The sequence below is a fragment of the Ranitomeya variabilis genome, chromosome 4 (assembly GCF_051348905.1).
Source record: "Ranitomeya variabilis isolate aRanVar5 chromosome 4, aRanVar5.hap1, whole genome shotgun sequence".
Classification (NCBI taxonomy): domain Eukaryota; kingdom Metazoa; phylum Chordata; class Amphibia; order Anura; family Dendrobatidae; genus Ranitomeya; species Ranitomeya variabilis.
This window is the reverse complement of record NC_135235.1, coordinates 623,984,641-624,010,048: the sequence shown is the minus strand read 5'-3', so window position 1 is coordinate 624,010,048 and position 25,408 is coordinate 623,984,641. Positions and strand designations below refer to the sequence as shown.

At 41.9% G+C, this 25,408-nt stretch overlaps 1 protein-coding gene across 5 annotated transcripts in view; it reads left to right on the top strand.

Annotated features, from left to right (window-relative positions):
* The window catches only part of PIK3R6 (phosphoinositide-3-kinase regulatory subunit 6), a 105,190-nt gene that overhangs the window by 39,944 nt on the left and 39,838 nt on the right, over nt 1-25,408 (top strand). The window contains exon 1 of one of the 5 annotated variants that reach the window (XM_077253538.1): nt 11,906-12,014. The exons of the other annotated variants lie outside the window; for them this stretch is intronic. The gene's annotated coding sequence lies outside the window, so the exon portion shown is untranslated. Of the gene's footprint in view, nt 1-11,905; nt 12,015-25,408 lie in introns of those variants that run through there. 5 annotated transcript variants of the gene reach the window in all.

Sequence of the window (25,408 nt, the reverse complement as noted above, 5' to 3'; positions counted from 1 at the left end):
TTTGGTTCCGTTGTTTTTTCAGCATGTGGTTTGTTTGCATGGCATTCCGGAGAATATTGTGTCCGATAGAGGTTCCCAGTTTGTTTCTAGGTTTTGGCGGGCCTTTTGTGCTAGGCTGGGCATTGATTTGTCTTTTTCTTCCGCATTTCATCCTCAGACAAATGGCCAAACCGAGCGAACTAATCAGACTTTGGAAACTTATTTGAGATGCTTTGTGTCTGCTGATCAGGATGATTGGGTGGCTTTCTTGCCATTGGCCGAGTTTGCCCTTAATAATCGGGCTAGTTCTGCTACCTTGGTTTCACCCTTCTTTTGTAACTCTGGTTTTCGTCCTCGTTTTTCTTCGGGGTAGGTTGAGCCTTCTGATTGTCCTGGGGTGGACTCTGTGGTTGACAGGTTGCACCAAATTTGGGCTCATGTTGTTGACAATTTGGTGTTGTCTCAGGAGGGGGCTCAGCGTTTTGCTAACCGTCGTCGGTGTGTTGGTTCCCGGCTTCGGGTTGGGGATTTGGTCTGGTTGTCTTCCCGTCATGTCCCTATGAAGGTTTTTTCCCCTAAGTTTAAGCCTCGGTTTATTGGCCCTTGTAGGATTATCAATCCAGTGTCTTTTCGTTTGGCCCTTCCAGCCTCTTTTTCCATCCATAATGTTTTTCATAGATCTTTGTTGCGGAAATATGTGGTGCCCGTTGTTCCCTCTGTTGATCCTCCTGCCCCGGTGTTGATTGATGGGGAGTTGGAGTATGTGGTTGAGAAGATTTTGGATTCTCGTTTTTCGAGGCGGAAGCTTCAGTATCTTGTCAAATGGAAGGGTTATGGCCAGGAGGATAATTCTTGGGTTGTTGCCTCCGATGTTCATGCTGATTTGGTTCGTGCCTTTCATTTGGCTCGTCCGGATCGGCCTGGGGGCTCTGGTGAGGGTTCGGTGACCCCTCCTCAAGGGGGGGGTACTGTTGTGAATTCTGCTCTTGGGCTCCCTCCGGTGGTTGTAAGTGGTAGCGCTGCTGTCTCTGAATCTCAGCATTTATCAGGTGTGTTCACTTTTTGCAATTGTGACTGGGCTATTTAGTCTTGCTTCACCCTTTAGTCAGTGCCAGTTGTCCATTGTTCCTGGAGGATTCACATCTCTGCCTGGTCTCTCCTGCTTTGCAGTTCTTTTCAACAAAGATAAGTTCTGGCCTTGATTTTTTGCTGTCCACATGCTGTGGCCTTATTGTTCAGTTCTTTTCCATGTTTTTGTCTTGTCCAGCTTGGTTTGTATAAGGATTTGTTTAGCCAAGCTGGTATCTCTGGAGATGCAGATATACCCTCCATATCTTTAGTTAGCTGTGGAGTTTTGGTATTTTCTGTGGTGGATATTTTCTAGTGTTTTAATACTGACCGCTTAGTACTCTGTCCTATCCTTTCTATTTAGCTAGAAGTGGCCTCCTTTGCTAAATTCTGATTTCAGTCTGTGTATGTGTTTTCCCTCTCCTCTCATAGTCAATATTTGTGGGGGGCTGTCTGTCCTTTGGGAATTTTCTCTGAGGCAAGATAGTTTTCCCTTTTCTATCTCTAGGGGTAATTAGTCCTCCGGCTGTGTCGAGATGTCCAGGGAGTGCTAGGTACATTCCACGGCTACTTCTAGTTGCGGTGTTAAGTTCAGGGTCTGCGGTCAGTACAGGTATCACCTTCTCCAGAGTACGTCTCATGCTGCTCTTAGGCCACCAGCTCATAACACAGGGCCCACCTTTTCAGCTACAAGTAAATGTAACATTATCCTCAATCACAAATCTATATAACAATGAACGAGGTAGATTGTTAAATTAATAAGATGCCGCCTTTGTCTGTACATAGGGATTCAAGTGTATTGTGCTCACATAAGCGTGTTGTGGCCCCCCAGAGGATTCTCCTGTTCTCCTGTGGAGCAGTCCAAGTCTGAATACAAAAGATCACAACTGTATTCGAGTTTTCCTGTCACCTTTTAAGTTTTGGGATCTCAGATTCTGCAGATGGTACTACACGTAGGACCACCATGTCGTCAAACCAAGTAAATTGGGGCCTTTTAGCACAGTGACCATACCAGTAGCCTGTTATGGGAGAAACATCAAATAGAGAGACTGGAAGCTTATATAGCCATAAAATCACAAACCTTTATTAAAGACATACATACAAAATCAATTTAAAAAGGAGGCAGAGAATATGCAAATGAGAACCACCAAAGAGGTAAGATGATACAATGATGTTTTTATATGAACAAAACTCTATACAAAAAATGCGCAGAAATCAGATATAACTGAGTTCATGAAAATATACTTCCCTTCATAGAATTAATTAGGGGTACTATACGCATATAAGAGTAAATATAATACACATCCAAGCTTATTACTTAATATTGCATCTTGCCACAAAGTGACTATGTGCATTAGTATACAGAAAGCCTTATCCTATATAGCATAGTGTGGTAACCTTCATAAAGAGGATATAATCCTTCACATTACTTAATATTGCATCCTGCCATAAAGTGACTATGTGCATTAATATACAAAAAGCCTTATCCTATATAGCATAGTGTGGTAACCTTCATAAAGAGGATATAATCCTTCATATACCATAATTATATTTCATAGGGAATAAATATCAGGCTCAAAGTGCAAAATTAGTGGCCTATAGAAAAGTGCATCGCTAGTGCACATATAAGACTTTGCCAAGTGGCAATATATAATAAGAAAGATAGCTTGGGGTATTACCTCTATGGCGGTAGCAGCAGCCCGACGTGCGTTTCGCGTGTTGCTTCGTCCAAGGGAAAGTGCTGACTACTAGGTGTGTTACTAGTTGCTTATATAGCCCAAATTACATCCACATTAATGATATTCTGATGGCAGCGCTTCCGCCGGCAGACCCGCATGACGCCGCTAATGGTCAGCACCACGTGACGCCTGACCACTCCCCAGCCCGACGCGTCAGAGCAAGGGGGCGGACCAGGCGCCAACAGCGACGCGTCTCCACAGCAACATCAAATCAGGAAACCTACGCAAGCGCACACTACGCTAGTAAGTATCGGTGGAGCATTCTCAAGATAAACAAATAAATGAAGACTGTAGCTCAATATATATTTTTCAGGGTGAGGGATATATCTATCGAAAGAAAGACGAATACTATATAAATAATAATACTGTTAATAATTACCCACTAAGGATTAAAAAAACAGAACAAGAAAGTGCTATCAGTGGTAGGAATACTGCCATAAAGATGCCATATATATAATAATAAAGAGTGCTGTGATATAATAATATATCTAAATACATTACAAATATATATATATTTTAAACAAATTATAAGTAAATATAATTGATTATAATACATTGTGTTAACAATAAATAAACACTTATAGACATCAAAAAACATATATTAAGAAAAAAAAGCAACATATAAAAATCCTCACTGTAGACACGCATAAAATCTCAGAGGCAACATAAGATAACACTTATTAGCCTATATTACAAAATAGCAATAACTTATGGGAGAAAGTTGGCGATGGGTTAAAAAACAATATTTTTCATTTTAAATCAGCCTCTGGCCGACTAAAGAATCAGGAATTTTCAGCAGTGAGGGTAAATATTAGTTTATTTATTTTATTCATATATAATCAACATACTGTGCAACGCTGTACAAAATTTGATATAGCCAGAAAAAATGATATATAATAGAAATAGATATGAAAAAGATAGAAACAGCATTTCAAATGAATTAAGGTCAAGAAATTGACTAAGCCACGACAAAGTCTTAATTTTGATTTTCTTAAGACATTCAGAGGTGGACTTGCTGATGTGTTTTGGATCATTGTCCTGCTGCTGCATAACCCAAGTGTGCTTCAGCTTGAGGTCATGAACAGCTGAACGGACATTCTCCAGGATTTTTCTGGTGGACAGCAAAATTCATGGTTCCATTTACCACAGCAAGTCTTCCAGGTCCTGAAGCAGCAAAGCAGCCCCAGACCATCACCCTACCACCACCATATTTTACTGCTGGTATGATGTTCCTTTTCTGAAATGCTGTGTTACTTTTACATCAGATGTAATAGAAATAGGTCGTGAATGGGTTAATATCCAGTTACTGTTTTCTACTAAGGGCAAAGCCAGCAGAAATCCTGCTTCATAGCAAAAGTTATCCTGACTGTAGGAAAATAAATGGTAATAATGTTACAAGAGCAAAAGCTCTGCTTTTCTTGCTGACTATTCTGTGAACAACAGGTCTGAAACTGGATAATACTGTATGCTCATTTCCACATGACTTCTAAGCTTTGTTTGTCAAGGGCTGTGACCTTTCTGTCGTCAAAGACTAAAACTGAGTTACTATTATTTTTACTTGCATTTTTGTTGACCAGACTCCTATAAAGGCCTTATTCTGACGTCAGTTGTTTTTTTTAACCATAGAATTTTTATTTTATTAAACATTGTAAAACAAAACAGGGTCTTACAAGTATTTAGTTTCTGTATAGTATGCATGAACAATAAACGATAGAAACGATGTAAATGATGTAAGGCTATAAATGACCTTAATTCTACAAAGGCGTAAATAACAAAGACAAGACAAGACAATAAGGGGTAGAAGGAAGGGAGGAAAAAAGGGGGGAAAAACCTCAGTTAAATCGACTAATCAAATCCGAACTCAGCTGCACTACAGGTCGGATCCCGCTGCATAATAATCCCACGGGGACCATATTGACTGGAAGCGCGCCACCGAGTAAGGTTTAATAAGGCTGTAAGGTGTTCCATCCTTCTGACATCCATGATTCGTCTAATGAGAATCTGAAGCGAAGGGGGACTCGGCTGCCTCCAAAGACGCGCAATCAGGCATCTGGCCGCCGTAAGGATATGTTGCAATAATCTAGTGGAGAGTTTGCCCATACCCGGCGCCCCGTGACCCAGGAGAAGCACCAGCGGGTTTAGTTCTATATCTGTATGCAATACCTTGTCAATGAGGGACTTAGCTTGACCCCAAAAGGGCACAATTTTTGGGCATGACCAGAATATGTGCATGAGGGACCCAGTGCTTCCCCCACATCTCCAACAGGAGGGAGGGACAGAGGGATTCAGTCCGTGCAGAAACTCTGGAGTGTGATACCAGTGCATTAGTATCTTATATATATTTTCTCTATAGAGAGTACACACTGATGATTTTGCGGCATTCCTCCAAATGATAGACCACTCTCGGGGAGAAATACGCCGCTCCAGGGCGGCCTCCACTTGCGCATATATAGAAAAGATTCACCAGACCCATCCCGTGGATCCGATAAAAGGTTGTAAATTTCTGAGATCAGACCCCTGGTGTCCACGCCCCTCCTGCAAATTTTCTCAAAATCCGTAGGGATCGAAGCTCCCGCTTTACCATATAGGGAGTTAGCAAAATCTCTGATTTGTAGGTATTGAAAGAATTCCCTGTTGGAAATCAAGAAATGTTGCTTAAGATAATCAAAGGAGTGAATCTCCATGGTCTCCCCATCTATAATATCCGCAAATCTAAATAGGCCCGCTTTAAGCCAGACGTCAGTTTTTGATGTATGCATTGTAGCTGTGTTTTGTTTTCACAGAATATGTATTCATTATAGTATATGGTGCTGTTCACATGTAATTGTTTTGTTGCAGAACTTATCTCCAGAAAAAAAAAAATTGACATACATCCATTTTTGATCCAAGTCACTGATTAAAATCACATACTGTATACAATGCTATCATTGTGCTGTTCATTTTTAACTTTGCAATAGATAGATATTTGCCTTTTTTGCATATGAGAAAATCACTAATGGTAAAAACACTGACCAAACACAGAAGGTATGCTTTTTTTCACTTATGAGAAATATACGGATGTCTGAATGAGGTCTTACATGAAGATTTAACATTAGATCTATCAGATAGACAAGGTGAACAGCAGTGTGAGCAGACTCTTCTAACTGCAGGTCCCCTAGTATCTCCAGTATTAGATCAGATAGACAGGGAGGACAAAAGTGTGAGCAGCCTCTTCTTACATCAGCACTCCTAGTATCTCCAGTATTAGATCAGATAGACAGGGAGGACAAAAGTGTGAGCAGCTTCTTCTTACCTCAGCACTCCTAGTATCTCCAGCATTAGATCAGACAGACAGGCAGGACAGCAGTGTGAGCAGCCTCTTCTTACCTCAGCACTCCTAGTATCTCCAGCATTAGACCAAAGACAGGTTGGACAGCAGTGTGAGCAGTCTCTTTTACATCAGCACTCCTTGTATCTCCAGCATTAGATCAAATAGACAGGTATGACAGCAGTGTGAGCAGCCTCTTCTTACATCAGCACTCCTAGTATCTCCAGCATTAGATCAGATAGACAGGTTGGACAGAAGTAGGAGCAGCCTCTAACCTCAGCAACCCTAGCATCTCAAATAGTAGATCAGATAGACAGGGTGGACAGCAGTGTGAGCAGCCTCTTCTTACCTCAGCACCTCTCGTATCTCTAGTATTATAACAGAGACATGGTGGACAACAGTGTAGGCAGCCTCTTCTTATCTCAGCAGTGTGAGGAGACTGCTCTAACTGCAGGTCCCCTAGTATCTCCAGTATTAGATCAGATAGACATGGTGGACAATAGTGTGAGCGGCCTCTTCTTATCTCATCAGTGTGAGGAGACTGTTCTAACTGCAGGTCCCTTAGTATCTCCAGTATTAGATCAGATAGACATGGTGGACAGCAGTGTGAGCAGCCTCTTCTTACCTCAGCACCTCTCATATCTCTAGTATTATAACAGAGACATGGTGGACAACAGTGTGAGCAGCCTCTTCTCTCAGCACCTATGGTATCTCCAATTAGGTCAAAATTTTCATTGGGAGTAGATATGTCTATAGGTAGAGCTCCTTGCTGCACATGCTCACAGGCTTGTGTCTTATTAACATTTTAGAATGGGTTTCCGTCAAGGCAACAGGAATTCTAATTTTATAGAGGTACAAACAAGTGAGATTTGCTAATAAAAGGTACCGTATTTAGGCATTTACAATAACATGTTTTGTGTTATTTTTTTCAATATCCCTTTATACTTCCAATTTCTTTGACAGCCAGTTGATTTATTCAATGGTGCCAACTGTGTAGTGTTGTTCAATAAAAGACATATACTGTTGCTTTATATGCCTGTGTAAATGAAGCAGCAAGGCATAAAAATGAGCACCACTATTATGTTATCTTCTTACACTGGTACTGTTTTGGACAAAAATGGCATCATGCTTTCCATGTTGTGTGACTCAATGTTATGATATACAAAAGAAAAAGAAGGATCCTGAACTTTAATCTTGGAAAAGCAAATATGCAACATTTTATCAAAGTAATCTTCATAAGGAGTGAAACGTATTAAAAAAGGCTTTGTGTGTAGGATGGAGGGTGGCGGGAGACGTCAAGAAAACTTGTTTAATGTCAACAACTTCCTGGAATTCTTTAAAGGAATTTCTTATAGTGAGATTTGTAAATTCTAACGTCGAGTAGCAACTTCCTTTCAAGGATTTCCGAGACTGATGCCTTTCTGTACGAAAGATATTCTCTCCATCTACTTGTTGACTCCTTAATTATTACTATTATTGCATAAAATCTGTAGAATGGGCTAATACCATGTTGCAGTTTTGGAATATAACTTTCTTGACAAATTTATGCTCAAAAACTAAAAATGTAGTCCTGATGGTAAAAGAGAATTCTAACGACTACTGAGTCATTTTAACCAGTTTTTACACATAAGGATGGTTTGCACTTTGATAATGGGTGATGTTGCCCATGATGTTCACAGTTGCCAAGAATTGGCTTTTGTAAAACACTAAGTGGCGGGGTAAAGGAGTCCTGGGCAAATGTTTTCCTATATGAGTATCACAATGAAATATTAGTTACTCCTACAATCAAGAGCCCAACTGTTTGTAGAGAAATCATCTTGTTAACTATCCAAAACAGCTTCCGCAAAATGCACCTGTAAGGCTCATTATAATCCATGGGGCTCCATAACCCAGATTTAGCATGTGAAAAAGCAGAAAAGACATATCATATATTTTCAAATAATGTTGACGTGCAGAAAACAATCCATAATGCATAAAAAACATTAACATGCCATAAATAATTCAGGAAAAATACTGAAGAGCAGTGTATTATCAATTAGCGGCCAATCCAACTTTCAGTGGGTTATGGACTATGGAAAAAAAGAGCTGGCATGCATCATCATCAGGTCTGGCCATAGATATTTCATACGAATCACTTTTTAATAAAGATGCATGTATGATTGGGGCTAAAAAGAATCTGTCAGCAGAATTCCATACCCCAAACTATTTAAATGTGCATGTAGCTCTTTCAAAGACAAGTCCAGCAATACTTGTATATGACCAGTCCATTTGTCCATTACTCAGAAATCAGCTTTTGAGTTGATATACAAATGGTTATGGTAGATTGGGAGCCTATGTCACTCCAGCTCTATTCCCCGTCCCAGGCCTCCTCCTCCTGATTGGCCGACAGCCTCTCTGCTGTGTGACTTGAGGCAAAGGAACTATCAGACAAGCAGGAGGGGGGAATAGAGCTGGAGTGACAGAGGCTTCAGACCTATCATACATTTGTATATCAATTCAAAACATGATTTCTCAGTAATGGAGGAACGAACTGGTCATTTAAAAGGTATTGCTGGACTTGTCTTTAAAAGAGGTACAAACGATGATAAATAGTTTTGGGTGTGAAATGCCGCTGACAGATTTCCTTTAATATACTTGTTGATGCCAGTGCATAATAAAAGACTGATCAAACAGCAAAGGTGCAGTCTTTTGGACAACAATACAATTGAGCTAAAGAAATAGTAAATAAATAAATAATATTCAAAATGGCACTAAAAACTTCTGGAATAGAAAAAAGTCCAGCTCACCATAGTAGACATCCTTAGGTGTTCTGAGCAGGGAGAACACTGTGTCACAGCGTGGGGCAATCAAAACATGAGAAACCCAGCTCACCGAACTTGTGAACAAACTCCTTCTTCATCACCAAGAGGTGCTAAAAAACTGCCTACTTTACAAGCAGCAAATAATGCGGAAAATGTTGCCGTGTATATACATAAAGTCAATATGTATAATTGCACTAATTGAGATAGACAGGATATTTGCAGCACCCCAGGTTACCGGTTGCTGCAGTGATGTTACTTTTCCTTCGGGGAAAGTGATGTCATGCTCAGAGGCAAAGGAGTTCTCTTCACCAGCTAAGGCACACACATGCAATACATTCTGAATCCAGGCCAGGAGGGGGAGCTCAAGACCCGGATTCAGGGGAGCTTCCCTGTATATGAATCCTGACCTGGAGAAGGAGCTAGGCAGTTGGTCCTGGGAGACCAGGCAGTGAGTTGGAGGGAAAGAGAGAAGGAGAAGGACGTCTGGAGCAGACATGAGAGGCCTGGCAGCCACGTGGAGCTGCAGCCTCTGGAAAGGAGTAACCTGTTGGGTTGCATGTGGAGCAGCCGGAAGGGAAGGAGCACAGGAGAGAAGCAGAGCTCAGAGGGGAACTGTGTAAGGGCACCCTCAGAGCTGAAGCGCAGTAATCTGGGAACCGGGAGCCCGAGGCTTTTGTGGACTCTAGGACACAGAGCAGAACCGGAGGGCACTACACTATACGTTACCTGCCCGCACCACGCCTGAGACGCAGCAGCACCTGAGGAGCCCGGGGCATCTGAGAGTCCCTGTAAAAAGGCTCAAGCTGCCCGTCGCGCAGGTACCTGTCTCAGGACAGGGGGAAACTGGAGGACCTTGTAGGAAGCTTAAAGCAGCAGGGACCTCACTTAGAAAGGCGCAAGTAGGAAAGGCTCATGGGAAAAGAACTCTCACTTGCCTCTGAGTCGGCCAGACTACCATCATCCGTGCCTGGTACCCTGGACTGTGGCCTGTCACCCACAAGTAAACCAGGTAAAGGCTTATCACTTGTCTCCTCCATTTATTCATCGGCTACACCATCTATGCCACACACCATCTGGACCTCTGGGGACCCCGCTTCACCTGTGGGAAGTGTAACATCTGAGCTGCTGCAACATCTCCCAGGGGACACCTTTAGTGCAGCGTCAGTCCCAATACTGACCGAACTCCACAGGTGGCGTCACGACAAACTTTGAACATTTAACCCCTTTTAGCGTTGATGCCCAGGGCCACGGACCGGGTCGCAGCCACCGTGACTTCCCTCTTTGCGACCGGACCCGGTATCAAGTACCCCACCGCCCTGTGGGCGCGTTATATTAACTATACAATATGTGTCAGGTATGGTCTGAACTTCACATACGGTATAACCATAAGATCAGGCTACAGAGTCCAACACTAGTAGTATCTATATTATCCTGCTATACTGTCAGGTGCTATAATTAAATTTGGTAGTTGGCATAAAGTCCGGTTGATATACTATGTTGTCACCTGAGGCGGCAGCACTCGCCCGGAGACAGAGCTAATGACTGAACAGCGGTGAGTATCTTGTGCTGTTGGAGCGAGGTGTAGCATGCTGTCACGTCTCCAGTACGGATTGCAGGTCAAAATTCTACCAACATTGGTTTCCTTCTTCAGGGATGATTCCAATAGGTGAGTTCAGCCCTTTTAACGCACCGAAAGTATGACAACACCAGAATGAGTTGTACCTGTCATTGTCCAATGGCTGACTAACACACCCAATGATGGCCAGAACTAACTGAGGGTGTCCTTTCTCCTCTCTTCCACCCTCAGTCAGTTCAGATGTGTAAGAAGAGCAGGCCTGCAAGTTAGCATGCCCTCATAGAAAGAAAGTAACAGTGATTGGAGTCTCTCCTCCTAACAAGGTAATCCATCTCTAATTGTGAGACACAAGACAGATAACAGGAAGTGGAGGCCAGTCTTTATCTCTCAGCTCCTACTCCAAGCAGGCATAAGAGTGGTAGGCTTTTAGTTTAGAGCAAGGAAGCCATTGAACAATGACAGTTACAACACATTCTGGTGTTGTCATACTGTTGGAGATATAAAAGGGCTGAACTCACCTATAGGAATCGTCCCTGAAGCAGGAAACTGTCTTTCCAAAACGCGTTGATAGAATATTGGCCTGTTCTGTGATCCGTACTGGAAACATGACGTTACGGTACACCTCGCTACAACAGCAGATGATACTCTCTACTGTTTGCTCATCAGCTCTCTCCCCAGGCGTGCACTGCTGGCCAAGACGCCACCTTAGGTGAAAGCATACACAGGACTTTACCTACGGACTATTGGACTCTGGTTCATACCACCAAGTACTTACCTTAAAGCAATAGTATATCAACTGGACTTTAATGCCAAACATATAACTATTTGCAACTGTCAATATATACATGCATTTAATTCACAATATACACGCTATCTTGTTATTACGCTATGTATGGTTAATAACCCGTCTATCTCAATTATCGCAAGTATACATATTGGTTTATTCTGAGCTAAAGAATTAATTTTTATCGTTATCCACCACAAAGATCTGCCTGTGCTCTTAGATATCTCCACTCCTCTTGATTAGCATTCCATTTTCGATGATTGTCCTGTACATCCAATCTGCCTTGTTACTAATAACTCTAATTCACAGATAATCACCGCTGAATATTTCCTGTCAATACTGCGGTATTGATTTTAGTAAAATCTTTAAATAATTCCATTAGATGGATGTGCTAACTATTTATCTATTCAAGAAAGGCTCGGTTGAAAAAAAGATAATAGAACTTGACATTGCCTTTACCCATGATGGTGAAATAGTTAAACATTATTAGATAATGTGGCAGCGTGCATGGGAATGTGCACCCCCACCCTTCTGCATCACTGCCCCAACCATGCACAGCTTGAGATGCTCTCTGTGAAGACAATCCCCCTTATTAAGGTTTTCAAAAGTCCTTTATCCATCGTGTAACAGTAGACAACCCGCTTATTATTCAGTGACTCAGTCGGAGCCCAGATGCACAGCTCTGCCTTGGCTCAGTATGTTTGGGTTTATTGTGAATTGGAGCTCATGACTGGGAGGATCTGGTATCGGAAAGGTTCAGGTAGGATAGAATAATATCTGCAAATATATCATTTTTGCACCTGCAAACTTTTCTGTCCATGTCACCCACCCTTGTTACCTATCCATGACGCCCACTCCGGTCACCCACTGTGCCATGCTCCCAGCTGAAATTCTTATATTTTGAAACTGCACCTTCCTACGAATTACAACTAGTTTTTCTCGTTGACAAGAACCATCAGTTCTGCTTCTGGATTAAGTCCTACAGGTTTGTTTTCTTTTAGTATTGGATGTTTCTTCCTTATCTTTGCTGTTTGTACTATAAACTTATTGTTTGTTACCACTTATATAGTCAGTAGCGAATTTGCAACAAGATGGTTACTATATTGGCAACGATGTAACCTTTATGTATCAAAGGCTGGACAGACATCTCTCTGAGATGATTTAGTGAATCCTGCTTTGAGCAGGGGGTTGGACACGATGACCCCGGAGGTCACTTCCAACTCTACCATTCTATGATTCTGTGTAAATGGATTTATGCTTTTCTGCGCCAGTAATAATGCTCAGGAGAATAAATGAGTTCCTCCCTTTGAACAGTCTGTACTGGGTACAAGGGTCCCTTGACAATTACCTGATATAGTTGTGTCTCCAGCTGGGGTGCTCAGCAATCAGTTGTAATATGTAAGGAAATCTGGCATTTAGTGTTACATTTCCCTGTACCACGACGGGATAACTGAAGCTTGGCAATAGGTCTGTCTCTAGAGATTTCCACTTGTCTCTAGCAAAAAGATGAGGATCAAAGGACTCCCCTCTGTTAACGCAAAATTTTCTTATAGGGTGCAAGGTTTTCTTTATTTATACTGGACAATCCCGTTTATGAACAACCACTGGGCTATAGTCAGCAGTCTTTGATCACAGTCACAAGCTTTTCTTATAAGTATTTAAAGGAGTTTTCCAGGCAAAAACTACCGTATATTTCAGCAGTGCCTTTATCATACTGCAGGTAGCCAAATCCTGACAGTGTGCAAATATGTACACTGTCAATATTACGCTCTGTTGCTTGCTTGAGCAGTCGACAGATGACCCGAAATCTGCGCTTTGTGTAGTTCCGGTCACGTACTGACTATCAGATTTTCCTACTTCTCTTGTTCTAGTGAGGAGCTAATTTATCCCAATGGTGGTCAATGATCATGGCTGTGCGACCAGGCAGGTTTTCTACACCAAACTCACCCAACTCTGCCTTTAACAGAACAAAGAAGGGCCTTGCACAAACTTTCCACAAAGTTGGAAGCTACAATTGTCCAAAATGTCTTATGCTGAAGAATTAAAATGTCCCTTCACTGGAACTAAGAGGCCGAGGCCGACCCCTGAAAAAAAGCCAAAAAAGCCCAAAGTATTATCCTTTCTCCACCAAACCCTACAGCGGATACAATGCAGTTATGCAGGTAATGTGCTACTGGTATTCACCAAACCCAGACACGTCCAACAGACACCATATAGAAAAGCGTGATCCGTCGCTGCACAGAACACGTTTCCTCCAGAGTCCAATAGTGGGTGGTTTACACCTCTCCATCCGATGCTCGGCATTGCGCTTGGTTATTTAAGGCTGCAATCATCTGCTCGGTCATGGATACCCAAGCGATCAAGCTTTTGGCACGGTGTTTGTGCTGATGTTAATACCAGAGGAGGTCTGGACTCTGCAGTTATGGAGTCAGCAGAGCGCTGGTGACTTTTATGTCCTCTGCTCCTCAGCACTCACTCTGTAGTTCTATGTGGTTTCCTCTTCGTGGCTGAGATGCTGCGGTTCCTTCCACTTCTCAATAATATCACTCACAGGTGAAGGGGAATTTTCTTTTTTTTTTTTTTAGTTATACTATTTTTATTGTAAAATGTACTACAGAAAACACAACATACAAAACAACATTGTCAGAGCATTATACAGTTACTCCAGAAATACCGTATTTTTCTGACTAGAAGACGCACCCCACATTTTGGGGTGGAAAATAGCAACAAAAAATTTTTTTTTTTATAAGACGGGGGTCCGAGGTATTTTACCTGAGTGCCGGCGGTGGTAGAGCGGGGTCACAGGAGGCATGGTCCCTTCCTCAGGAAGCCGGTGGCAGCACAAGTGGGGCAATGCTGCAGTTCCGGGGTATCCCAGCGGTGCGATGCTGCGGGTTCAGTGTCAGCTGTGAGGCAGAGCTGAGTGTATTGCGCATGGGGCAGTGTCCCTTCTCAAGATGCCGGCGGTAGAAATTTGACGATGCTGAGGCCCATTGTCCATGGTGAGTAGAGCCGAGTGCATCATTGGTTTCTTGGTGGCCATTTTCCTGGAGCCGAGCGCCGCCGAGATCTCAATCTGTGCACGCGCGGCCTTCGGCGGCCATTTTCCAGGAGCTGAGAGCAGCCGAGATCTCAATCTGCGCAAGTGTGACCTCCGGCAGCCATAGCCTCAGGAAAATGGAGAGCGAGAGGCCCAGCTGACATCTCAATCTGTGCATGCGCCGCCTCTGGTGGCCCACGGCTTCAGGAAGATGGCCGCAGGGAAATCAACTCTCCGCACTGCTCAGCGCCGACACTGATCTTCAGCATCGCCACACTTCTGCCACCACCGGGTCCCTGAGGAAGGTACGCTGCTACACCACTGTCACAACCCCCGGTAAGCCTGTGTTCGGACTATAAGACACACCCCCCCATTTTCCTCCCAAATATTTTGGGGAAAAAGTGCATCTTATAGTCTGAAAAATACAGTATTTAGTACAATAGGCTCAAGTACCATGGCGATTAGAGAGCACACTTTGTAGGTATGGAAAGTATCAAAAATATCAAAAAGTCACATACATTTCATAATCAAAAGGCAGTGTGCAAGGGTCGCTCACAAGTGCTAACATAAGCAGTTATGCAGTTGATAAAGTCTCTGATTCAATCAGACTAAAAAGAAAGAAAAAAAAAAAAAGACTGAAGTGATGCGGTTGCATAAGCCAGTGTCACATATCTGGAGGAACGGAGAGGAGTAGCTGCAGAGTACTGGGTCAAAGATGACCCACAACAAGCATCAGAGATTTCATTACATTTGTTATGATCCTTACAATTTTTGTACACAATATGTTCATATAACGTTATCTGATTGACCATTTGTTTGCAGTTGTGTAGGCTAGCAGCCATCTATTGCAAGGCTACAACTTTTCAGGTCAAGAATAAAGTTTGGTGTATAAAAATGCTTCGGTAATATGACCAGAGGTCCGAGACGAGTAGGCCTAATAAAGAAAATGGTGGAGTTAAGGTCAATGGAGTTTCCAAAATTAAGGATATTAGAATGACTACTTCCTTCTCATAGCCCATAAAAGACACACTCCTCCTCCCATCAAATAATAATAATCTATATTTTTATATAGCGCTCACATATTCCGCAGCGCTTTACAGCTTGCACACATTATCAACGCTGTCCCCAATGGGGCTCACAATCTAAATTCCCTATCAGTATATCTTTAGAATAGTTTTTATCCTCTTAATATATTGCAGTCATCATATTATACAGCACTGTGTACTTACAATTGCTCATTTTGTCTTTCTACCCAGATAATCTTTCCATTAGGTCTATGACATCATGTGATTAAAAACAGACTAGGTGAATCCTTCTGTGATCTATGTAGAAAGAGGGGGTCAATTTTCTCTGCACAAGACATGAGACACTGCAAAGGTCTATGGCAAGGAAAGGAGTGGAGGAGCTGGGTCTGGAGTTGAAGAAGGGAATGATAAATGCAGGGAGAAGAGACTTCATGCTTCTACATAGAACAGAGAAAAGAGAAGAAATTACCTGGGTAGAAAGGCAAAATGGAAAATTGTAAGTACACAGTGCTATATAATATAATGATTGCAATATAATAAGAGGATAAAACTTTGATGGGAGGAGGAGTGCTTCCTTAAGTAAGAGCATCATATAAACAAATTCTGTTTTAGGTGAATATCATCTACCACACCTTGATTATTCCCATGTGATAAAACAAAATAGGGGTTAAGTAGGATTAGTATTAGTTGCAGGGGATACACACAGGGAAGATTCCATAGCCTCCCACAATTGGGAACAGGGGATGGTGGAATATTTAAGAAGAAATGTCATGACTTGTTACACCAGTGGCTCCTATTGCAGGACTGCACTGGTATCAGGGAGCCCAGCACCACCACCCAATCTGTTACGTTTGTAAAGACGGACGGCATGGGGCGAGAGGCAAACACTACACTAGTGCCAATGGGACTGGCTGAAAATCCTAAATTCATTGATTAAGTCACGTGTCCCAAACAACCACTTTGCTAACCGTCTTGCACAACTCATTTATCCCAACAGATCATAATTTAAGGACACTGTATAGAGAAAACAAGTATGGCAATTTCTGATGTGCAGATAATACAATCTGTCATATGGCCTACGGGAAACTTTGATACGGACCCTATGAGCTTCATAGGGATTTGAGACGATCGCACTTGCACAAGTGCAATTAGTTCTGTCTTTATTGTTACCCCATTAATTGTACCAGAACCTCAGGCTTTGTGGTCAATAAATAAAAAACGTAAGTAACATTGTTTTAGCACTTTTTATCATAAAGAAATGTGATCTTCTCCATGACTAAGGTTGCACACAGCACCACAAACAAGACAGTGTCTTTTTCTATCATTAGTATGTGGATTTTAATGGATACTTATGGAATAAAATCTGAAGATTTTATCCATTTTTTGAATGTGTCAATCAACTGATGTACAATAAGTGTACAAACACTGGAAATTGGTCATCATACCAACATTACCTAGTCCTTAGCTAGCTTTTTCCAAAACAGCACCACAGCACTAATCTTGTGATGTGCTGATGATGCCTCTAGCAATACATAGTTTCCAGTGTGGGAATTAATTCTTAATCTTGCAGGTGTTTGTTTTCTGTGCTTTTTTTCTTGGTTGCAGTTATTTTTAGCTAATGGCGGTTGAGTTTCCTCCTCCTTGTTGCAAATCTTGTGACAGACCATAAAGCTACTAATCTGTCTGTTGCTTTTTTGTTTTGCAGCCGATAAGGAAACTAACATTTGTAACCAACTACAGATGTGATGCTGTCAAAGATCGCAGCCAGGGGGGTCATAACTGAACCCACCACGTGGTTATCTTCTCGTCAAAAAAAGCACTCTGCTGTCCCCTATCATCCAGACAATTACAAGATTAATAATCTTTTAATAATAATAATCTTTATTTTTATATAGCGCTAACATATTCCGCAGCACTTTACAGTTTGCACACATTATCATCGCTGTCCCCGATGGGGCTCACAATCTAAATTCCCTATGAGTATGTCTCTGGAGTGTGGTAGGAAACCGGAGCGCCCGGAGGAAACCCACGCAAACAAGGGAGAACATACAAACTCCTTGTAGATGTTGTCCAAGGTGGGATTAGAACCCAGGACTCCAAGGCTGCAGTGCTAACCACTGAGCTACCATGCTGCCCATTGCCCAATGATTAACAGAGGAGGCTGCAGCCGTTTCCTCTAACGCCGGTTATTTGGAAATTAACAGTGAGCATATGGTATAAACATCTCCGATTCCCATGCACAGGATATATTTATATACCCGGATATGGTCACTGATAACACCACAGTAATCCAAGTACTATGCGCTGCCGCCACTAATCGTTTTTTTTATACAGGCTGACTGGAGACCTGATTCTGGTAGCGTATGGCTTCGGGGTGCGGTTTACAGAACAAAAAGAATAGATCTATTACATTTTATATTTAATCCTGAAAGATGGGTAGTATTTATAAAAAAATATACAAAAGATTTTACAAAGTGGACAAAACAATACAGCATATACTTTTACAAAAAAATAAAAGGATGAACAAAAGAAACTTATTAAACCTATAATCACTGCAATTGCTTCAGATTTATGGAACGAGGCACTCCAGGAAAACGGACAGCACCCACAGTGAACTGTACCTCCAAACACCAAAAGTTGGCATTTGCCTTTTATTAGATCCTAAGTTACACCCACACACCTCCCCTTGATGACTCCTATGAGGGTTGGACATGGAATGCGGCTCCATTTTCAGAAAATTATGAGATTCCCTACATTGACTATATCTTTGCTCCGGAGAATCGCAGGTGCTTGATATCGATGTCATATTTTTTATCATGATTTTATCTTTACAAAGAGACCAAATATGATAAGTGTAGCCTCATCTATCAGGTCTGTATTGAATTCAAAGGATTCTGGTCATCGCTCAGTAACTTGAAACCATGATTTGTATTCGCCACCCAAAAATATGATTTTCCTATCTATTGGGTCGACGCAGTTCATGCAAATCTGCCTACTTAATTTCTAGTAAGCTGAGAAGGAGATCCTATATCTTTCCGTTTTTCAAACTCTTATCTCAGTCTTAAATCTGTTCCACATTCTTGAAGCAGGACCTCACATCTGTTAGCCTTTGGGAGTTTCCTTGGCTACCTAATTACAAGGGAGTGGGTGCATAGAGTGAAATTTAAAAACAGCCTGCCTAGAGAAAGCTGTTTTATCTTTTATGATGGATTTTAATTTTCTTCATGACAGATATTTCCAGACTTAAGCCCATATCTGGCTATGGCTCCTCACCAGTGTCGGACTGGGGTGCCAATGGCCCACCAGTAACACTGACTTTGGAGGGGCCCACTTTTCACCTGCATGCAAATATTACATTACCCCCGTTTACAAATGTACCTATATCTCTATGTAATAATAAACTGGGTAGTTGGGTTAATGAATGATGAGATGATGCTTTTTTCTGTACAGAGTGAATCAAGTGAATTATGCCAAGTACTGCCCATATAATGAGTTTGGGGACCCACATCAGCACAGAGGCCCACCGGGGGATTCCCCTGTTACACTATGGGCCAGTTCGAGCCTGATCCTCACTGAGAACATAGGAGCCGCTCAGCCAAATGAGTGCTCCTGTGTATGAGGTAGACTGTCAAGATAGTTCGGCTGACAGTCATCTAATGGCCGGCTTTAGTTCACATACAGTGGCTTGAGAAAGTATACACCCCTTTGGAATTTTTCGTGTTTTGCTACCTGGAATTTCACTGCTTTTTTGACAGTTTGCATCAGTTCATGTAAAGAATATTCCTGTATTTTGCATCATCAATCTTTCTCTCGAGTCGGACCATTTTCCCTGTCTCTGTAGCCGACAGACATCCCCACAGCATGATGCTGCCACCTGTGAAAATGGTGTTGGTGTGATGAGTTGTGTTGGTTTGGCACCAGACATAGCGTTTATCTTGGTGGCCAAAAAGTCAAATTTTAGTGTAAGCTGACCCCCGTAACTTCCTTCATACATTTGGCTAGTCTTCCACGTCTTTTGGGCAAACTCAAAATGAGCCTTACAATTTTTGTGTGTAAGTGAAGGCTTTTTTCTGCCCTCTCTTCCATAAAGGCTACCTCTATGGAGTGTATGGTTTATTGTGGTCGTATGGTCATGTGGTCAGGGTTACCTTCGGTCTCTGTGCTGCCTCTCTGATTAATGCCCTTCTTGCCCGAGCTGAGAGTTTAGGAGGGCTGCCTTCTCTTTTTGGAGATCTCCTTGGTATTCATGCTTGTGTTTGATTAGTGGTGCCTCTTCCTTAATGGTGTTGCAGCCTCTGTGGCCTTTCAGAAAAGGTGTGTATATACTGACAGACCATGTAACACTTAGATTGCACACATGTGGGCTTCCTCTCACTAAGCATGTGACTTATGAAGCAAATTGCTTGCACCAGAAATTTTTAGGGGCTTCATCACAAACACGGTGGATACACATGCACATGTCAATTTATAGTTATTTGATCTCATAAATTATTTACCGTATTTTTCAGACTATAAGATGCACTTTTTTCCTCCACAAGTGTGGAGGAAAATGGGGGGGTGCATCTTATAGTCCAAATGTACTGGCTCTGGCTTTGGTGGGGAGGTGGTAGAGCAGCATCGGTGGAGCAGCGGGTCACAGAGGCAGGAGCCGGCGGCTGCGGCTATCTCCTGTGCCCGCTGCTGAAAAGAAAAGAATATTCACTGCATTCAATGCCCATGGGCATGGAGGGCAATGAATATCCATTTCTCTTTAACAATAGCATCTTGGTATGATTGGCCCCAACCCAGATCCTGGTATGCATGTCCCATCCTTATGATTGGCCTCCACCCCCATCGTGGTATGCATGGCCCCATCAGAAAACATAAAAAAAAAATTACACTTACCATCCCGACACTCCCTTGCAGCATTCTACTCCGCTGCTAGCAGCTGCTTTATGCTTGTAAGCAGTGCATGGCTGGGACTTCATGGGACGCTTATGAGCAGAGCATAACATCCCTGCCATGCGCTGCTTACAAGCATAAATCAGCTGCTGGCATCAGAACAAGATGCTGCGAGGGAGCGCAGGAAGGTAAGTGATATTTTTTGTTTTATGTTTTCTGATGGGTCCATGCATACGAGGATTGGGGTGGTAAGCCAATTATAAGGATGGGGCATGCATACTAGGACCGGGATGGGGCCCTGCATACCAGGTTAGTGATGGGGACATGCATACTAGAACGAGATGGGAGCCCTGCATACCAGGATAAGGATGAGGGCCATGCATACTAGGACATGATGGGGGCCATGCAAACCAGGATAGGGATGTGGCCATGCATACCAGGATAGAGATGGGGCCATGCATACTAGTATAGGAATGAGGGCGATCATTCCTGCCAGGATAGGGATGACGGGGACCATTCCAACAAGGATGGGGATGAGGGGGCCATGCACACAGGGATAGGGATGAGGGATTCATGCTTACCAGGTTAGGGATGAGGGGGCCATGTGTATCAGGAAGGGTATGAGGGGATCATATATACTAGGATAGGGGATATTAAGTACAGAATTGACCACATTTTTTTCTTAAATTTTTTTTTCCTAATTTCCTCCTCTAAAACCTAGGTGTGTCTTATGGTCCGATGCATCATATAGTCTGAAAAAATACGGTAATTTATGTCTATATTTTTTCACTTCACTTCATCAACTTACTCTATTTAGTGCTGATGCATCACACACAAATCGGATTACAAAAATATTTAAACACAGGTTGTAATGTAACAAACTAGCTAAACAAGGCAAGGGGTGAATACTCTCTAAAGACACTGTATATCACTCGAGCTAGGCTACGTTCACATTAACGCAATACTGTCCGTCAAGCACTATGTGGAGATTTCTGTCGAATTCCCTACAGAGCCCTTTTGGAGTCATTCACTTGAATGTGGCCGACGGAGTGACTGTGGAACATTTTTATGTATGTGTGAAAAAGACAAATAATGCCAAGAGGGAGGCCAAACGGTGTCAATAGTAACTCCGTTGACTTAATTCAAGTGAATGGCTCTGTTGGGTTTCCCGTTGGAACACAGGTTGCTGTTGGGATCTCCAAGGTAGTGCTCAATGGAGAGCACAGTATTAATGGGAACCCAGTCTCCAAGAGAACATGAGACTCTGTACCAACTGTGGCTAAACTCTAAAACTCCTGTAAATTTTATATCCATTTTGCATTGTGATAGGTTTGCAAGGTAGAAAGACTGTAAATTGGATTTGACATGTAAGATTTGACTGCTTGTCTATAAATGTTTCAGGATATCTAAGGTCAAGTTCATGGACGGGGGATGGAAAAGGATGTTGTGCAGTTCCACAGGAAGCTCTGCTGCGTAAAAAGCCTTGTTGCCATTTAACTCTTTTATTGCTGAATGACATTACGCCTGCCTGAGTGATGCCTAAACTTATTCTCATCTAACGTTTCCACCTTTATTTTAGGGAGAGTTCAAGCACTTTTGCTAGGTTTACACCCTTATCTCCTTAACTCCTTCATGCCCTTGGACGTATCCATATGTCCAGGTCGCCTGGTACTTAGCGTCCTTGGATGTATGGATACATCCAGGCGATTTTGGGGCACAGAGGCTGTGTGCGCAATCGCCACCGGCACTTTAACCCCCTAAAATGCTGCGAGCAGGCAGAGGCAAAAAATCCCCTCTGTCCTTTGATCAGAGACCCAGTGACGTCATTGTGGGGTCCTGATTGTTGCCATGGTGACTTGATGTCGTCATGACAACATCGGGACATCAAGCATTAACAAGCTAGTTAGATCATGCACAATGCATGATCTAACTAACTTGTGTCTGCAGGGCTGACAAGCTATCAGGTATAGCAATGCTCCTGCATTGCTATACCTTATAACTGTGATTAGACTGCAGAAAGTGAAAGACCCATAGTGGAAATTAAAGAAAAAAAAAAGTGTACAAATATTTTTTTAAATATCGCAAACTAATAATAAAAAAATAAAAAAGGGGCAAAAAATTATACTTTGTAATTCTATCGCCGAACAAGAAGTAGAATAAAATGCGATAATAAGGACAAATGTAAATTAAAATGGTATTGCTGAAAACATCATCTTGTCCTGCAAAAAAAAAAACTGCCATACAGCTCAATCAGCGGAAACATAAAAAAAGTAATATCTCTCAGAATAAAGCGATGCAAAAAAAAAATTATGTTTTCTATAAAATAGTATTTATTGTGTAAAAGTGCCAAAACATAAAAAATGAACAGATCCTGATGAAGTGTCACTGGATGTGCTGATAATAATTGAATAAAACAAATATTTTCCTTAGCAACTTTATTTTAACAGGTTTACAAAGTCAACGCGTTTTGAGGTCAATGCAGGACCTTTTCATCATGACAAAAACCCAAAAACATAAAAAATATATAAATGTGGTATCACTGTAATTGTACTGACCAGAATAATAAACCTGCCTTATCAATTTTATCACACGTGGAATGGCATAAAAACAAAAACAAAAAAACAATTCCTGAGTTCCTGGTGTTTGTTCATTCTGCCTTCCAAAAATTGGAATAGAAAGTGATCAAAAATTGTCATCTTTCCAAAAATGGTACCAATAAATAAAAATGTCAGCCTGTCCCACAAAAAAAACAAGCCATCACACGACTTTGTTTTCAGAAATATGGAAAAATTATAGCTCTCATAATATGGTGATGCAAAAACTCGTTTTTGCAACAAAAAAAAGCATCTTTTAATGTGCGACAGCAGCCAAACATAAAAACCAGATACAAATCTGGTATTGCTGTAATCGCACCGACCCGAAGAATAAAGTCGTCTAATCGCTTATATCGCACAAGGAATGACGTACAAAATAAATAAAAACAATTCTTCAACTGCTGTTCATTTGTTAATTCTGCCTCCCAAAAATCGCAGTAAGGCTCGGCTCACATTTATCCTATGCTTTGTGTTGAGCGCTTACACCGGGTTTTCCATGTAAGTCTCCGAAATACGCGATTCAGACGGTACCCCTGGTGGAAGATTCCCTATAATGAGGCAGTCGGAGGCACTGTGGACGCAGTCTGACCTGTGACCGTCTTTTTTTCTTAAATCAGATAATTTTTATTGATTATTTGATTTTATAAATAATAACATATATTATATCTTATAGTACAAACACAATAAACTTAATAAACTAGTTTAACACTTAAGGTTTATATAGTCCTATACCTGCCAGTGTCTGTCTTTTTAGGTGTGCATAGAAGCGCGGTCTGCCACAGTTTTGTGCACTTCTAAAAAGAAGAACAACGCTGAACAGAGGCCAGATGGAGTCCAGAGTAACTCTTCTGCTTCATTATCGTGAATGGATCCCTCAGGAGTTTCATCTGAATCACGTCAATTGTAGATTTAGATGGAAACCCCAAAGTACATGCTCAGTGTACAGAACCGGATAAATGTGATCCCAAACGTTATGTAAAATGTTTGTAATAAAAGCTTCAAATCAATCCACGAAAAAATGCAAGTTCCCACTCAGGTCTATCACCTGTCATTGGAAACATAGGGGACTTCCACGGTACTGGTAATACAAAGTCTCTGGAAAAACAAAATGGCTCCTCGCACCCCAAAAGTAATCCAGCGAATTCTGCACTCCTAAATACAAATACCCCTCTCTGCCCCACAGTGTGCCTAAACCACATTTAGCAGCCACAAGTTTGGCATTTCTGTACTGGTGAGAACTTACCTAATTTACAGATGCATGTCACCAGAAGCATGAGGTGGGTACAACGTACTGGTCACTAAAACCTACTGGTAAATACAGGGTACTGGTCACTACAACAGCAGTTTGCAAACTATTTTAGGAAAATCTGCGCTACAGGAGGCAAATAGTGCTCCATCCTTCTCGAGTCCTGCCGTATGGCTAACCAGTACTGTATAGTCACAAATGGGGTATTTCCACATTCAGTAGAAATTGTGGGACAAATTTCAGTGCCATTTTTACCCATTTCCCAGTGTGAAAATGAAAAATCTGGGGCTAAAACAAAATTTTGGTGGTAAAAATGTAATTATTTTTTTCTTTTTCAGAACCCAATTGTATACAATTCTGTGACCTTCCTAACCACTGCACCCCTAGATGAATTCATTAAGAGGTGTACTTTGTAAAATGGGGCCTCTTTTAGGGGGGTTCTGCTGTTTTGGCACCCTAGCTCCTCTGCCAATATGACATGGCACCCTCAAACCAGTCCAGCAAAATCTGAACTCCAATATGGCGCTTCTTCCATTCTGAGCTCTGCACTGTGCCTCAAAAGTATTTTTCAATCACATATGGTGTATCGGCATACTCAGGAGAAATTGCACAACAAATTTCCCAGTCCATTTTCTCCTGATATCCTTGTAAAAAATGTAAATGAAAACATTTGGGGCTAAAACAACATTTTTAGGTGAAAAATATGTTTTCATTTCCACAGATCAACGTAAAATTTGGTGATGCACCTATGGGTTCAAGATGCTCACCACACATCTAGATAGATTCCTTGAGGTGTCTAGTTTCCAAAATGGTGTCACTTTTTGGGGGTTTCCACTGTTTAGGCACAGCAGGGGCTCTCCAAATGCGACATGATATCTGTGAAACATTCCATCAAAATCGGCGTTTCAAAACATCACTTCTTCCATTCTGAGCCCTGCTGTGCTCAAACAGTAGTTTATCACAACATACGGGGTATTTGCATACTCAGGAGAAATTGTAAAACAAAATTTGGGGTCTGTTTTCTCCTGTTACCTTATGAAAATAAAAAAAAAGGGACTAAAATTTGTATGGGAAAAATTAGATTATTTTTAATTTTCACTGGTCTATGTTATAAACTTCTGTGAAGCATGTGGGAGTTCAAGGTGCTCACCACACATCTAGATAAGTTCCCTGGGGCGGGGTTAGTTTCCAAAGTTGTGTCACTTTTGGGGGGTTTCCACTGTTTAGGTACATCAGGGGGTCTACAAATGCAACAAGACGGAAAAAGCGGACCGTCGTGAGCAAAAAACGTTACATGTAGCGTTTTTTGGTCCCGACGGTCCGCCACAACACGGCGCAACTGTTGCACGACGGTTGCGACGTGTGTCA